General features: G+C 38.1%; 1 pseudogene across 1 annotated transcript; it reads right to left on the reverse strand.

Annotated features, from left to right (window-relative positions):
* Positions 1-15,467: 15,467 nt before the first annotated feature.
* Positions 15,468-16,457, reverse strand: LOC306646157 (olfactory receptor 7E178-like; annotated as a pseudogene). The gene has a single exon. The product of its transcript is annotated as an olfactory receptor 7E178-like (transcript).
* Between the last annotated feature and the right edge of the window lie 1,878 nt (positions 16,458-18,335).

The following is an 18,335-nucleotide window of genomic DNA, read 5'->3' on the forward strand; positions in this document are numbered from 1 at the left end:
ATCCATTAAATGTCTTTATTTTCCCAGCCAACAGAATATACTAAGCAAAGGACCAGTTGTCTTAAATGCAGGTACATTTTTTAATTCTTTCCAGTTTCCAGTGTAGGAATGAATCAAGACTGACTTCATGTCTCCTTTAGATTGAGTGGGATAATAATATACATGGAAGGGGATGTGGTCAGTTACATGAAAATTCTGCAAGAGAGCACGAGAGAGATCAGTGCTAAATTATTGTCTGCCTATATTGTTTGTAAACTTTGCCTGTGATCTCTGTCTACCCTTCCTATGATGGATGCAGCTGATGCCAATCACTGCCCTTCCCTCTGGTCTACCAGAAAACCCCAAAAGGAAGGTGACAATAAACAAGAGGTCTCCTCCTGGAGTGAAAAGAAATGAAATAACTGGTGGGTTGTCAATGGGGACAATCTGCCAGGATTCTCCTGGTGTGAAGCCCCTGTATTAAACATGGCTCAATTCAAACAGCCCAATTCAAACACAGCTTCTTTCTTTTCTACCTGAAAAATTAGTACAAGTTATATAAATATAATGTACTCTTTCATTTTTCTGTGAAGTAATAATAATGTGAGCATATATAACTAGAGTAAGACTGTGCACATGGAATAAAACAAGTGACTGAGCATGTTGTTCAGGACCTGGCACTTAGGAAGCCCTCTACATCAGGCTGTGAGCTGATGGGTACTTTCATCTTCTTCAACATCCTTACATCATCTTTATAATCATTTTGGAGTGCTTAAGACATAATTTAGAAGGATCCATTTTCTACTATTGTGAGTAATATTTCTATGATTACCAAAACTGTCATGTTTGTCCTCAGAATGAGGAAAGAATAGTTCCAAGAGCAAGGAGTTTCTTCCTGGAGTGGCAGGGAAGTGTAAAGGTGTTAAGAGGTCCAGGGTACAACCTGCCAGGACTCTTCTACCCAGATGCTCTGGATCTCTAATCACACAGCTCAATCCAAACACAGTTTCCATGCATTCAACCCAAACACCCAGCGCAAGTTACATAAAAATGTTGAACTCCTTTGTTTTCTGTAAAATAAAGGAATGTGGCACTTACAACTTGGGGAAGACAAAACGGATAAAGTCAAACAATCTACATAGAACATGTAGTTCAGCACCTGGCCCTCGGGAGTGTCTCAAGAGTGGTTCATGATGTTGTGGTTACTGTCATCCTCTTCCTCAGCATGTCTGTCATAATCTTTTGGGGGTGCTTAAAAAATAATTTAGGGGGTCCAATTTTCTGCTATGGTAGATGAGGTGTCTCTGCAAAGTGGATTCAATGTATAAGGAAAGTAAAATCTAGAAGATTTCTAGGACACCTGCTATGATCCCATACATAGAGGTCACAGTCCTCACAGTTAGAATTTTTCACATATTCTCCCTTTGGGTTACCCAAACCTCTTGATCATCAAAATAACAGGAAACAATGCTTCTGACAGTCCTTACTCCACACTTCCTCTCCCTCAGTACTTACTGGGTTATGATGCTTCTCTGCTGGGTCATGGCAAAAGACTGCAGACTTAATGCCCCTGCCCTGCTATTGCCCACTGAGCACTTCTTTGTCTACAGAACTGGTATCAGTACAGTCTCAGACAGGAGGTCCCTGAGGCAGTGACTATGGGAGGAGGAGCCACCAGTGGAGCCGACTGTACTTGAGACATCAAACTGAAAGGCTAAAGGCAGAGGCTGATTATTCACTATGATATGACCTTGGAGGCTCAATGCACAGAGCTCATAATTAACCAAATTGGTCCAGATTACCACAAACTCTAAGGACTTCCTAATATTAATACAGAAAGAGAAGAAGAGGAAAAAACAAATATTGACAAAGGAGAAACCTCATGTGTACATTTCTGTCACTTCTTTTTTTAAACAGTCATTGGCTTTTTAAAAAATTCATTTCTATTTGTATCCGATAAAAATTTAAATTCCAAGGATACGTTACAATTCTCACCATTGTTACGTTCAGAGAACAACGACATTCATTACACTCACCTTGTGGTACATCCATTGCCAACGTTCATCTCTAGGAATTTTTAATCTTATCTTCTCAAATCGAAATGCTGTATCAATTAAAAACTCCACATTCCTCCCACCCCCAACAATGGTTACCATCATCAACTGTGAAACATGATGAGAAATTAAAGCCATTATATTCCCAAAAAAACGTGACCGTGGAGGCAGAATTTAGAGATCTAGATGTTTAGTTTTGCTCTTTTCCAACCTACATTTCAATTGGATGCCTCAGGTCCTGAGAATATACTGCTCTCTTGAAGAGCCTTCTCAGGGATCATATAAAGTCTTGTTCCTCAAACTGCAGTTGAAGGGATTCAGCATACGAATGATCATGGCAAAAATGACTGAGGCTATCACACCCCTTCTTAGAGAATGTGTTATAGCTATACAGGAACATTTCCAGTGCTTGTTTCATAAAATAAGCACAAAACTGACAAGTGAGACCCATAGGTGGAGACAGTATACTCCACCTGGTGGTAGGATTCTCAGAATGGAAGAAATAATTTTATGGTAAGAGGAAAGGATACCTGGGGTGGGAAAAACAACAAATACGGCCACAGCAAAATACTTTACTGTATTACTGCATGTAGTGTGAAAATATAAAAGACAAAGGAGTTTTAAAGGTCACTGAAGAAATCAGAAATTTCCACACCTTGCAGTTGTATGCCAATTAAATTGTGTAACTGGGATTCCAAAATTAAAGAAGAGACACAAAAGCCAAGAAGGCACAGAGGCAAGGGTTCATGATAAGTGGGCAACAGGGCATGTGAGATGGCCACACACCAGTCATGAGGTACTATAAGAGAAATCTGCATCAGACAGTCCACATAAGACCTTATTATAAATCTGGATGTCCACAGTCATCTTTGGGACTCTTGTAGAGATGAAACACATGTCAACCAAGGACAGGTTGGAGCGGAAGACAAGTTGAGCGTGTAGAAGTCAGAGCTGACAGCCAGGATGAGCAGGTTCCCAAGCACAGTGACCAGGTACGTGGACAGGAACAGTCCAAAGAGGATGGGCTGCAGATCTGGGTCCTCTGGGAGGCTCATGAGATGGAATTCTGAGACATGTGTTAGATTTTTGAGAAAGAAAAGAAGTGGGAAACAAACAGGCACAAGTACACTCTTTCTTTTCTCTCTCTAAAGATATATATAATATATAATTATATATATTACATATATGATTAATGGTGCTAATTAAGGGTTAATATGCTTTTCTAATAAAAGTTATTTTTTAGTTATTTAAGTTATTTTGATTATTCTTTATTTTCATTTATTATTTATTTGATAAGCTATTTAAGTTATTTTGATTACTGACATTTTATATATATAATATATGTAATATATACTGACATTACACACATAATTACATTTATTATGTCAGTAAACAAAGTAACTTGGCCTAATAGATTGTTTTCCCCATTTTAGTTCCCAGTGCTGCTGTTTCCCTCCCTCCCTGCCTCCCCTATTCCCCTTCCGCTCCTCTACTGGTCTCATGCTCATCTCACAGTGCAAAATACATGTAGCCCTATTCAAGAGTCCCCATAGTCTCAACAGTTCCAGGATGGCCCAAAAGTCCAAGTCCAAAGTCTCCTCTAAGACTCAAGGCAAACTCTCATCATGAGCTCCTGCAAGATGCAAAAGCAAGTTACAAATATCCAAAATATAAAGGCACAGAGTAAACATTTCCATTCCACAGTGGAGAAATAGGGGCATAGAAAGAAGGGGTGAGAACAAAACAAAATCCACCTGGGCAAACAAGCCCTGGAGCTCCATGTCCCAGCCTCTGAGGTTCTCCCTAAAGGGGTGTGTAGCTTTGCCCCTGTTTTGGCTGGTTGCAGCCCACATGGCCTCTCTGTTTGCTTGTCTCTGCTCAATTCCTGCAGCTTTCTCTGCAGATGTTCTACGATAATGGCATGTCTTAAGCTCAGGGGTCTCTACTGCAACTTTGGCTTCCTCCTCACATCTCCACACATTGCCCTCTCAGGGGCAGCTCACAGGAAATCTGATCCTGCTAAACTTTGACTGGCTTCCAAGGCCTCCCTCTGAAATTTTTTTTAATTATTTATTTTTTTATTTTACTGACTGCATTTTGATTCATTGTAAACAAATGGGGTACATCATTTCATTGTTTTGTTTTGTTTGTTTGTTTTTTTATTTTTTTAACAGGCTGGGTTCTTTATTACATGTTAAGTTAATAAATACAAAAAAGAAGAAAAAGGAGAACAGAGTGGTTTTTCAGTATCTAACAACAGTATTACTCCCTGTAAAAGGCATCAAAAGCAATCTTTGTGCCTTCTTCCCCCACACCCAGAGAGAAAAGCATCCTTCAAATTCAGGTTTATGATGAAAGCCGCCTCAGTGATCCACGGATCCGTGGAATTCAGTGTGACCAGGTGAGTACTATGAGGAACTGAAGAGACTCCTAGACAGGATGGCCAGTGCACCTTTTCCTGTCCTCCTGTTGTACCCAGAAGAAGGCACTAAGACTGAAAGGATCTTAGGAAAAATTTTGGATGGCTTATATTCAGGGAAGGATTCTAAGGTGTGTATGTAATAAGTAAATATAGTTAAGTGCAAATAAGCACACACCATGTAAGTAACTATAAGCATATGTAATTATTTTTCATCATTTCATTTTATGGTCATACACAATGTAGATTTACACTGTGAGTGAAATCTTGGTAGAAGCCTCCATGACACCCTAACTCCAGCATCCTAAATTCCTACAGAACCTGCACCACATGGTTATCGCCAAGGTCTGTCACTATCTCAAACAAGCTTCCAGGGACCACAGCTGCACTTGCCTCTGAGTTCCTGGGCAGCTGAGCATGATGAAACAACTTCCTAGGCTCCCCTCTGCAAGCAGGGTGCCCCACTGATCTCTTCTCAAAGGAATGTCTAATGGAGCCTAAGATATGCCAATTATATATATATATGTGTGTGTGTACGGAGCCGAAGGGTGTGATACTGCCTAAGACGGGTGTGATAATGGCAATTCCTGAGATGCCCTGTACCATCTTTCTTATTCTCTCTGGGCAAAGTCTTTAGCATTTCTTTAGTGATAGTAATGCCTTTAACAACTACAACTTCTTTAGCCCCAGTTTTACTCCCGCCTTTCAAGTCCAAGTTTTTCGAATCTTTCTGCTCTGCTTTCTTCTTCTAAATACCACAATAAACGGGGCTAAAATCTGCCAGAAATACCCATGCCACTACCTAAATACTATGCTGCCTAGAAATTTCTTCCACCAGATTAAGAAGTCCATCACTTTTAAAATCATCCTCACAGAAAGTCTCAGGACACAGGGAAAATGTAGACAACTTCTTAGCCAGAATATAACATGAATGGTCTCTAGCCCAGTTTCCAGTAGAATCCTCCTTTTCCTCTGAAACCTTTGGACTTTGTTCCTACGATCCACAGTTATACCAGCATTCTAGTCATCTGAGCTCCCACCAGAATTGCCCACTAAGGTCCACATACAACATTCTAAAACTTTTCCAGCTTGCACTGCTAAACTCTCCAAAATTCCTCCCACAAATTCCAAAAAGCTCTAAAAGTTTCTGAATCACCTGGTCAGGTTAGTCACAGTAACAACCCCATTTCTGGTACCAATTGCTGTTTTAGTCAGCTTTTTCACTGCTCTGACCAACAGACCTGACAAGAACAATTTTAAGAAGGAAAAGTTTATTTGTTATCTAAACCATAACAACTATCTTGGCATTTAGAAAGTGCTGTTTACAACACATTAAAAAGTCATAAACCATTATTATGCTGGTTTCATTCTATGGATACCGCAGTGGTTGAAAATATGCAAATCAATAAATGTAATCAAGGATAAAAAGCAGTCATCTCAATAGATGCAGAAAAATTCATTGACAAAATTCAACATTCCTTTATGATAAAGGTCCTGAAGAAATTAGATATAGAAGTATCTTACCACAACATTATAAAAGTTACATATAAAAACCTATAGTTGACAGCATACTGCCTGGTCAAAAACTGAAAACATTTCCTCTAAAATTAGGAATGAGATAAGGATATCCACTCTTGTTACTTCCTATTTGTTATGCTTAAGACATGAGGTATCCCCCAAAAGATCATGTGTGGAACAATACAAGGGTTTAGAGGTAAAATGAGTGGGTTATGAGAGCCTTAACTTAATCAATGCATTCATCCACTAAGATGGATTAATTGGGTAATAACTGACACAGGTAGGTTGTGGCTGGAGGAAGTAGGTCACTGGGATCTACCTTTGGGGTATATATTTTGTCCCTGGTGAGCGGAATTCTCTCTGCTTCCTGGTGCCATGTCCAGAGCTGCATTCTTCTGTCACACCCTTCTGCAATGATATTCTGTCTCACCACAAGCACAAAGCAATGGAGTTGGCCATGTATGGACTAAGACCTCTGAACCCAAGAGTGCCAAATAAACTTTTCCTCCTCTAAAATTGCTCTTGTCATATCTTCTGGTCACAGTGGTGAAAAAGGTGACTGAAACACTATTCAATACAGTATTTGAAACTTTAGCCAGAATAATTAGGCAAGATAGAGAAATAAGAGATACGAATAGGAAAGGAAGAAATTAAACTATCCCTATTTTCAGATGATATGATCTTATATTTAGAATACCCTAAAGACTACACCAGAAGACTTTCACAGCTGATAAACAAATTCAGCAAAATAACAGAATACAAAATCAACAACAAAAATTGGTATTTTCTATGCACCAATAACAAATCTGCTGAGAAAGAAATCAGCAAAATGATTCTATTTGCAATGGCTTCAAAAAATAAAATAAAATACCTAAGAATAAAAGAAGTGAAAAGACCTCTACAGAGAAAATTACATAACACTGGAGAAAGAAATTAGAGAAGACACTAGATGATGGTAAGACCTCCCATGTTCATGGATACACAGAATTAATATTGTTAAAACTGTCATATTACCAAAAGTGATTACAGATTCAATGCAATCCCCATAAAAACACAATTGTGAAAAGACATTTTCACAGAACTAGAAAAAACTATCCTAGAATTCATATGGAAGCAAAGAAAGATCCTAAGTAGCCATGGCAATCCTGAGCAAAGAGAGCAATGCTGGAGGAATCACACTTTTTTTTTTTTTTTTTTTTTTTGGCAGTGCTGGGGATTGAACCCAGGGCCTTGTGCTTCCAAGGCAGGCACTCTACCAACTGAGCTATCTCCCCAGCCCAGAATCACAATATTTGATTTCAAAATATACATAGTAACAAAAACAGCATGGTACTGGCATAAGAACAGACACATAAATCAATTCAATATAATAGTGGACCCAGAGACAAACCCCTAGCAATATAATCATCTGATCCTTGACAATGGCACCAAAAACATTCATTGAAAAGAAAGCCTCTTCAACAAGCTGCTGGGAAAACTGAATATACATAGGTGGAAGAATGGAAATGAAACCCTATCTCTCATCCTGTATAAAAAGATTAACTCAAAATTAATCAAAGACCTAAATATAAGACCCAAACTGCCACTTTTAGAAACACAGGAGAAATGACAAGACATAGGCACAGCAATGAGTTCCTGAATGGGATGCTGATTGTTCAGAAAATAGTGAGAAAAATCAACAAATGGGACCGCTTCAAGTAAAAAAGTTTCTGCAAAGCAAAGGAAGCAACAGAGTGAAAGGACATCCAACAGAATGGGAGAGACAGTTTGTTGGCTACTCTTCCGACAAGGACTAACATATATACTACGTAAAAAAACTCAAAAAACTTAACACCAAAAGCATAAATAACCCAGTCAATTAATTGGCAAATGAAATGAACACACACTTCTCCAAGGAAAAAGTATGAATAGTCAATAATTACATGAAAAAATGTTCAACACCTTTAGCCATGAGGGAAACATAAATTACAACTACACTAAGATTCCGTCTCATCCCAGTCAGAATAGCTATCACCAAGAATACAAAAATAAATACATAAATGAAAGATCTTCCATGTTCTTGGATAGGAAGAATTAATATTGTCAAAATGGCCATACTACCTAAAGTGCTCTACAAATTCAATGCAATTCCAATTAAAATCCCAATGATGTACCTTACAGAAATAGAGCAAGCAATTATGAAATTCATCTGGAAGAATAAGAAACCCAGAATAGCTAAAGCAATACTTAGCAGGAAGAGTGAAACAGGGGGTATTGCAATACCAGATCTTCAACTCTACTACAAAGCAATAGTAACAAAAACGGCATGGTATTGGTACCAAAATAGAAAGGTAGATCAATGGTATAGAATAGAGGACACGGACACAAACCCAAATAAATACAATTTTCTCATACTAGACAAAGGTGCCAAAAATATGCAATGGAGAAAAGATAGCCTCTTCAATAAATGGTGCTGGGAGAATTGGAAATCCATATGCAACAGAATGAAACTAAACCCATATCTCTCACCATGCACGAAACTAAACTCAAAATGGATTAAGGACCTCGGAATCAGACCAGAGACCCTGCATCTTATAGAAGAAAAAGTAGGTCCAAATCTTCACCTTGTTGGTCTAGGATCAGACTTCCTTAACAGGACTCCCATAGCACAAGAAATAAAAGCTAGAATCAACCACTGGGATAGATTCAAACTAAAAGCTTTCTCTCAGCAAAGGAAACTATCAGCAATGCGAAGAAAGAGCCTACAGAATGGGAGAATATCTTTGCCAATCATACTTCAGATAGAGCACTAATCTCCAGAATCTATAAAGAACTCAAAAAACTTTACTCCAAGAATTCAAATAATCCAGTCGACAAATGGGCTAAGGAAATGAATAGACACTTCACAGAAGAAGATCTACAAGCAATCAACAAACATATGGAAAAATGTTCAACATCTCTAGTAATAAGAGAAATGCAAATCAAAACCACCCTAAGATTCCATCTCACCCCAATTTGAATGGCGATTATCAAGAATACGAGCAACAACAGGTGTTGGCGAGGATGTGGGGAGAAAGGTACACTCATACATTGCTGGTGGGGCTGCAAATTAGTGCAGCCACTCTGGAAAGCAGTGTGGAGATTCCTTAGAAAACTTGGAATGGACCCTCCATTTGACCCAGCTATCCCACTCCTTGGCCTATACCCAAAGGACTTCAAATCAGCATACTACAGAGACACAGCCACATCAATGTTCATAGCTGCTCAATTCACAATAGCCAGACTGTGGAACCAACCTAGATGCCCTTCAATTGATGAGTGGATAAAGAAACTGTGGTATATATATACAATGGAATATTACTCAGCCATAAAGAATGATAAAATTATGGCATTTGCAGGCAAATGGATGAAATTGGAGAATATCATGCTAAGTGAGATAAGCCAATCTCAAAAAGCCAACTGACGAATGATTTCGCTAATAAGTGGAGGATGACACATAATGGGGGGGAGGGAAGGGTTAGTGTTAGGGTTAGAGTTAGGGTTAGGGAGGGGGGCAAGTATGGAGGAAGGAAGTACTGTATAGAGGGTAAAGAGGGGTGGGAGGGGTGGGGTGAAGGGAAAAAATAACAGAATGAATCAAACAACATTACTCTATGTAAATTTATGATTACACAAATGGTATGCCTTTACGCCATGTACAAACAGAGAAACAACATGTATCCCATTTGTTTACAATAAAAAAAAGAAAATTCTAAAAAAAAAATACATAAATGAATAAATGAATGAATGAATGAATAAATAAATAAATAAATAAATACTGGTTGGGATATGAGGGTAAAAGGAATCCCTACCCACAGTTTTAGGAATGTCAATTAGTATGGCTAGTATGGAAATCAGTTTCCTCAAAAAATTAAAAATAGAACTAACATGTGATCCATCTGCTCTAAAGAGTTGAGTCTTAGCTGGATGGGGCATTGATAAACCCAGAAAGACTGATAAGAAGGAAAAATAAACAGAAAACAAACACATATCTAAGCTCAGGACTAGAATGAAACACACTGCTACCGATCCTTGAGAATTCGGGATGACAAGGAACGACCTGCTATCAAAACTCCACAGAGGAGATTCCTTAGAAAACTTGGAATGGAACCACCATTTGACCCAGCTATCCCACTCCTCGGCCTATACCCAAAGGACTTAAAATCAGCATACTACAGAGATACAGCCACATCAATGTTCATAGCTGCTCAATTCACAATAGCCAGACTGTGGAACCAACCTAGATGTCCTTCAGTTGATGAATGGATAAAGAGACAGTGGTATATATATACAATGGAATATTACTTAGCTATAAAGAATGATAAAATTATGGCATTTGCCTTCAAATGGATGAAATTGGAGAATATCAAGCTGAGTGAGATAAGCCAATCTCAAAAATCCAAAGGGTGAATGATCTCCCTCATAAGCAGATGATGACACATAATGGGGTGTTGGAGGGGGGGCAAGAATGGAGGAAGGAGAGACTGTATAGAGGGAAAAGAGGAATGGGAGGGGTGGGGCGGAAGGAAAAAATAACAGAATGAATCAAGCATCATTTCCCTATGTAAATGTATGATTACACAAATGGTATACTGTTACTCCACGTACAAACAACATGTATACCATTTGTTTAGAATAAAAATAAATAAATAAGAAAGACTCAGAAAGGCAAGTGGTACATGTTTACCCTCATATGTGGCATCAAGGGTGGGGGACATATGAAAGTAGCAGAGAGACCACTAGAGAAAAGGGGGAGGGGAGCATAAGGGAGGGTGATGATGAGGTGGATGTGTTATTTGCACGTGTGAACATGCCACAATGAAACCACTTATTCTATACAATTAAATGCACTAATAAAAAAGAATGTGTACCTAAAAATGGAAATGAGAAAATGCTGTTAGTAGTATTAACAACTCACCCTTCCCTTTCCCCAGGATCAATAAAATTTCCAAGACAAAAAAAAAAAAAAAAGGAAAAACATTGCTTATTTCTCCTGTAAATAATACATACTCCCTTAGTAAAGTATAAAAAGTTAACATTTACTTCAGACCTAATATTTTATGTTGATTTGAATTATCATACGGAAAATTTGTGTTCTGGGCATCTCTGCATGATTACATTCTCCTACACACCTGTCCCCCAAAGGTGAGCGCTGTCATGGAATTCAACAGGTAGATTTTCCTGTCAGTGTTTCCATGTCACTATTGATTTGTGTATTAATGGATACAGTAAAAAAATTAATCTACCATATGATCCAGTTCATCCAGTTACTTCACCTCTGTATCCAAAGGAAAAGAAACAGATCCAAAGAAAAAGAAATCAGAATACCAAATATATACCCTCATGCCCATGTTAATTGCAGTACTACTCCCAATAGCTAAGATATGCAATTAGACTAGGTGTCCATCAACAGATGAGTGGATAAAGAAAATGTGGTACAGATATCCACAGTGGAATATTATTCTACCCTAAAAAAGAATAAAATCCAGTTAACTGAAGCCAAATGGATGGAATTGAGGACATTGTGCTAAGTGAAAGAAGTCAGACAGAGAAAGACAAAAGTCAACGTGGAAATATAATAGTGATTACTAAACATTGGGAAGGGTAAATGGGTTGGGGTAAGGGTGATTGGAATTGTTTAGTTGATTAGTGCACACTATATGCCTGTGTGGAAATATCACACTGAATCCCATTTAATGCATATAATTAATATTCATAAATTAAGAAAATTTGTATCTTAAAACTTACCTGCCAGGCACAGTGGCACATGCCTGTAATCCCAGCAGCTGGGGAGGCTGAGGCAGGAGGATCATAAGTTCAAAAGCAGTCTCAGCAAAAGCGAGGCCCTAAGCAACTCGGTGAGATCCTGTCTCTAAATAAAACACAAATAGGGCTGGGGATATGGTTCAGTGGTCAAGTGCCCCTGAGTTTAATCCCCAGTACCAAGAAAAAGAAACTTACCTATGAAGTACCTAAAGCTCATCCAAGTAGTTTACAACAGAAAATCTATTGCCCCTGAAATGTACTAGTTTACATCGACATGTGGTGATGTAAGCACATGCATCAACTTCAAATGCTTTAACAGGTACATGGCATTACCTGAGGGAGATACACTATTTGTCAGTTTATAAATATGACAATCACTTCAAAATTCTTGTGCCTCTGTTGAGATCAAACAAGTGAGAATTTCCAAATACCATGTGGGTTGAATTACGACAGTTGATGCATGCTCAATCTTATTAGTAATCACCTGTCTTTGTTGTCACAATAAATAGCCATTGCCAACTACATCCTTACCATATATCATAAAAATATTTGCAGAGCATATTAATAATCCCTTCATGATAAATCATGAAGAAATTGCATCTTCTATGGGAAATATTACCACATGCTTCTAGTAGAAGAGACAGTGGCCTGGGATGGGAATTAGGAAATCCACATTTTAGTCTTGTATTATTGACCTGCTACTAAATGCAGGATGTGTGCAAATCTCTCCACCTCTCTGATTAATGGAAACAGTATAACACTAATCTCTACAACAAGTGTAGTACATAAGGGAAGCTAGGAGCTTAATAAACATTTGGCCAATATAGATTTTTCTTAAATAAAGCATTCAGCTAGGCACAGGGTACACACCTCTAATCTCACTTGGGAGGTCTATGCAGAAGAATCACAAGTTCAAGGCCAGTCTTGGCAAATTAGCAAGACACTGTCTCAAAGTAAAAAAATAAAATAAAAGGGTTGGGAATGCACTCAGTGGAGAGTGCCTCTGGGTTCAATCCCCAGGACCACCAAAAATAAACAAATAAATAAAGGGGGTTCAGGGAGGAGGAGGAAGGATTGGAAAAGAGAGGAATGGCGGAATGACATTAACCAAACTATGCTATGTACAAATACAAATGTACTACAGTGAATTTCATCTTTATATCTATAAAACACTAATTTTAAAAAGAAACTACAAATAAATAGAAGAAAGACCAGTAGAGTAGAGGAAGGGGAATGGGGGAGGGAGAAAAGGAAAGGGGAAGTATTGGGGACTGAAGTGGAGCAAATTATAATCATGCTCATATGATCATGTCAAAATGAATTCCAGTATTGCATACATAAATAATACACTAATAAAATAAAATTAAAAATAAAGCAGTCATTATGAAAAGAGCAATTTTATTGATGAATACAATTGTCAAAATAGACTGAAGCAACTGAATAGATAATTCACAGAAGAAATAAAATTGATCAACAAATGTATGAAAAAATGTTCAACATCTCAAAATTACAAAAATGCATATCGAAACTACACTGAGATTCCATCTCACTCCAGTCAGAATGGCAATTATTAAGAAATACAAGCAACAACAAATGTTGGTGAGGATGTGGGGGGAAAGGGTACACTCATACATTGCTGATAGGGCTGCAAATTGGTGCAACAACTCTGGAAAGCAGTGTGGAGATTCCTCAGAAAACTTGCAATGGAACCACCATTTGACCCAGTCATCCCACTCCTCAGTTTATACCCAAAGGACTTAAAATCAGCACACTACAGTGACACAGCCACATCAGTGTTTACAGTAGCTCAATTCAAAATAGCTAAACTATAGAATTAACCTAGATGCCTTTTGACAGATGAATGAAGAAAATGTGTTATATGTACATGATGGAATATTTCTCAGTCTTAAAGAAGAATGAAATGATGACTTTTGCAGGCAAATGGATGGAACTGAAGAATATTATGCTGAGTGAAACAAGCCAATCCCAAAAACCCAAAGGCCAAATGTTTTCTGTGATATGGGAATACTAATTCACAATAAGGTTGGGGGAGAATAGTGGTATTTGGGACTAAGCAGAAAGGATAGAAGGGAGGGAGGGGTTATGGGGATAGGAATGACAGTAGAATGAATTAGACATAATCACCTATGTGCATATATGATTACATGACCTGTGTAACTCTACATCATGTACAACCAGACAATGAGAAGTTATACTCTATTTATGTAGGATGTGTCAAAATATATTCTGTCCATGTATAACTATTTAGAACAAATGAATTTATAAACTATAACACAAAATATGCTTAAAGCACCACAAAAAATAAAGGGGACTGGAGCCAGAATGATGTGAAACTCTAAAACGTGTCTCAGTTCAAGAATAAGATATACTTGACCCGTTTCACTTTCTGATTGTTTTTTTTCAATCCTATGAAGATTCTTCTGCAATGGTCTTTGAAAATGCTGCATGTTGCTAATACAACTAAATGGATCACAGGCACTGTGTCTCATATCTATGCAACCATCCCTGAAAGGGATGGAAGTACAGATAGGAAAGTGCAAGTGTATGGAAGCCACATTGATTATGGGCCACTTTTTGAACCAAGGAAGGGTATACTCAATGTGTAACAGTAGATTTTTTATGTTTAATAACCTCCTCTGTGACAAGCAAAGTGTTGTTTCTTGGGAATCAGAAATGAAAGAATCAATGTGGAAGGAAAGAAATACTCTGAGATTTCTGGAACTCCAACACAACCATGAACATAAATAGTCACAGCTGCTCACAGTTGGGATTTTATGTACTTGGTATCCTGGCACCCCAGTCACACAAACTGCCACATCTGACCAGATGGTGATTAATAAAAAATCTGCCCTGACAAGTCCCTCCATGCCTGCCTCTCCAGCACTTAACTGGGTTAAGCTGGGTCTCTGAGTTCAAGGACTACAGCTGCAATGTCCCTTGGCTGCCTCTGATGCCCGTGAAGATTCAGGCTCCATCCTCAGGGACTGATATTATCATGTCACAAAAGAGCTTTGTCATGCAAACAACCATGGGAGGAGACGCAGGTATGGAAGTCACCCAACTGGAGCCGTCAGACCAAAGAGCCCAAAGTACAGACTCGTTGTTGAATATTATATAACCCTGGAGGCTCAATGCACAGAGCTCATATTTCCCAGTTTGACCCAAATTATCCCCAAATTAAAGCACTTCTCAATATTAATAATTAAAGAAGGAGGAAGTGGAGGAAGAGGTAGAGGAGAAGAAGAAAATGAATGACAATGAAGAATTTGGAGTCCTCTCCTAATGATCAAGCTCATGTATAATATTCATTTCTTCACTTTTTTCCAAGCACCATGTGCCTTTTATTGGTCATTGTGTGTAGCTGTCAAATATAGAGAACAAAACGTGAACCTTCTTAACCATTGTTAACTATCCAGATCAGTGGCCTTAATCACATTCATGTGCTTGTGGCAACTATCACCACCATCCATCTCCAGAATTTTTCATCTTCACAAACTGAAAATGTACCCATTTTTTAAAAACTCCCTTCCCCTCTTCCACCAAGTGCAGTAACTACTATTCTATTATGAAATGTAATAATAGTCATTAAACTATAAATTAATATCTCTAAGGAGGCAGAATTTACTGCAAGGATGTTTGGCTTGTTGCATTTTCCAAACAACATTTCAAATGGGATGCCAGAGGTCCTGAGATTAGACTGATCTGCTGTGGATCCTCCTCAGGGAACTTTAATGTCCCTGTTCCTCAGACTATAGATGAAGGGGTTCAGCATAGGGCTGACCACAGTGTACATCACTGAAGCCACTGCTTCCTTTCTGGGAGATTGTGACACAGCTGATCCAAGGTACACTCCAATGCCTGTTCCATAAAATAAGCCAACAACTGACAGGTGAGATCCACAGGTGGAGAAGGCTTTGTACTTCCCACCTGTTGATGGGATTCTCAGAACAGAAGAAATAATTTTACAGTAAGAGAAGAAAATTCCAGAGATGGGAAGAAACCCAGACATGGCACCAACAAAATACTTTATAATGTTATTGGTGAAAGTGTCAGAACAGGCAAGATTAGAATTTGAGAAGGGTCACAGAAAAAAATTGGAAATTTCTACATCCTTGAAGTGGGTATATCGCAAGGCAACCAATTGTGCAGCTGGGAGTCTAAAGGCTAAACACAAAAGAACACCGAAACTAAGAGTGCACAGAGGCGAGGGTTCATAATGACTGAGTAATGCAGGGGGTGACAGATGGCCACGAAACGGTCATAGGCCATCACAGTCAGAAGCATACCATCCATACATCCAAAAAGGATCAAAAAAGACATCTGTGTCAGGCAGCCCACAAAGGAGATGACTCTGCTGTGAGTTAGGATGTCCACAATCATCTTCGGGACCGTGGTAGAGATGAGAAATATATCAGCCAAGGACAGGTTGGAGAGGAAGAAGTACATGGGGGGTGTGGAGGTGGGAGTCAGAGCTGACAGCCAGGATGATGAGCAGGTTCCCAGCACTGTGACCAGGTACATGGACAGGAACAGTCCAAAGAGGATGGGTTGCAGTCCAAGATAATCTGGGAGGCTCATGAGATGAAATTCTGAGACACGTGTTACATTTTGTGGTTCTATATTGTTTGGACAACTTTTGAAAATGAAAAGTTAGAAAAAAATGAAATGAGTATATCATCTCCTAGAACAGCATCTATAGTTTAAACAAAGCAATTGTCTTATGCAGACCTCACATTTGACCATACACACGTGGTGATAGTTCTGATTTGTCACAAACAAATTCTTTTTTTTTTTTTTTTTTTTTGAACCAGGGATTTAACCCAGGGGCACTTAACCAGCCTCTCTCTCTCTCTCTCTCATCTCTCTCTCTCTATATATATATATATGATATATATATATATATTAGACACACACACACACACACAAATATATATTTAGGGACAGGGTCTCACTGAGTTGCTTAGGTCCTTGCTAAGTTGCTGAGGCTGGGTTTGACTCACAATCCTCCTGCCTCAGCCTACTGAGTTGCTGGCATTACAGGCTGCACCCTGCACCCAGTTACAAATCCCACATTCTTGAATGCTTTCCTAGTTGATTTTCTTGTTGTTGCTATTCATCTCTTTCAATAACATTTACATTAGAGACAGTCCAGTAAAGAGTGTTGTTACAGATTGAGAAGAGACAACACTCCATTTTCACAGCAAAAACACAGCCAACTCTTTACAAGCCAATAAAATAAAAAAAAAATAAAAAAACATGTTATAGCAGCACAATTCCCAATAGCCTAAGCTATGAGCCAACCTAGGTACCCTTCAACAGATGAATGGATAAAGAAATTGTGGATGTATTCATAATGGAATATTACTCAGCCATAAAGAAGAATAAGCTTATAACATTGAATGGATAGATCTGGGATCTATCATCCTAAGTGAAATAAGCCAATCCCAAAAAAATCAAAGGTCAAATGTTTTGCTGGTATGTTTGTGGTATGCTAAACCACAATAAAGTGGGGAGAAGAAGAAGTTCAATAGATTAGAAAAAGGAGAATAGAGGAAGAGAAGAGAAGAGGAATAGGAAAGACAGTAGAATGAATCTAACATAATTTCTTATGTATATATATTGAAAATAGCTAAGTGATCCCACCATCATGTACACCTTACAAGAATGGGGTCCTAATAAGAATAAGACACATTCCTTGCTCATTAAATTATATCATAAGGGATTCTACTGTCATAACTAAAAAAGAAACCAATAAAAATAAAATGGAAAATAAAAAATATCCTTCTTCATTAAGAAAAAAATCATTCTAATTAAAGGTAATTGGAAAACTGTCAAACATAGCCTATTTTATTCTAAGACAGTGATACAAATTTCCTGGATGCAGAATATTTATAAACACTCTGTGAGAGCTAAAAAACCTGTTACTGGAATTCAAACAAAGTTGAAGCTCCATAATGACAAGACATTTTTATTTGCCAGTTAAATCCATGAATTTTCATAATTCTTTAAGATTTCATTCCTTCATAGAAATAGGGTTTCATTCAAATATGTAGATTGTCTGTTTAAAAACCATTTTTTATAAGCCCTAGCCTTGGCTTTAGTGGACTTCAAATTTTGATGAATATGCACATAATCACAAAGTATCACTGATCACACACACGAGAGTACAGTGTGCATCTTGTCAATAATTAAACAATAATAAATTTAGGAAACATTTCTGCAATGTTTTATTTTATACAGAAGTTATCTGTATCCACAACCCCATACAAACATAAGAAAACATCCTACGTGTGAGACCACTTTTGCTATTTTCCATTTGGGTAGGGTTTTTGGTTTTTTGCTTTTGCTCTTTGTTATTGTTATTTGACTTTGCTTTATTTTGCATTCCATAGTGGTCCTGGTAATATCATTTTTTATCATAAATCTATTATTTACAAATGAATAATTTAGCACCTGAAGATATGCCCCAAACCAGGTTTGAAACTCAGTCTTCTTAACCCAGGTTAAAAGAAATTTCATGCTAATCCTTCCCATGAAGGCAAGGTTCATTGACTAGTAAC

Source organism: Sciurus vulgaris (assembly GCF_902686455.1).
Source record: "Sciurus vulgaris genome assembly, chromosome: 16".
Classification (NCBI taxonomy): Eukaryota; Metazoa; Chordata; class Mammalia; order Rodentia; family Sciuridae; genus Sciurus; species Sciurus vulgaris.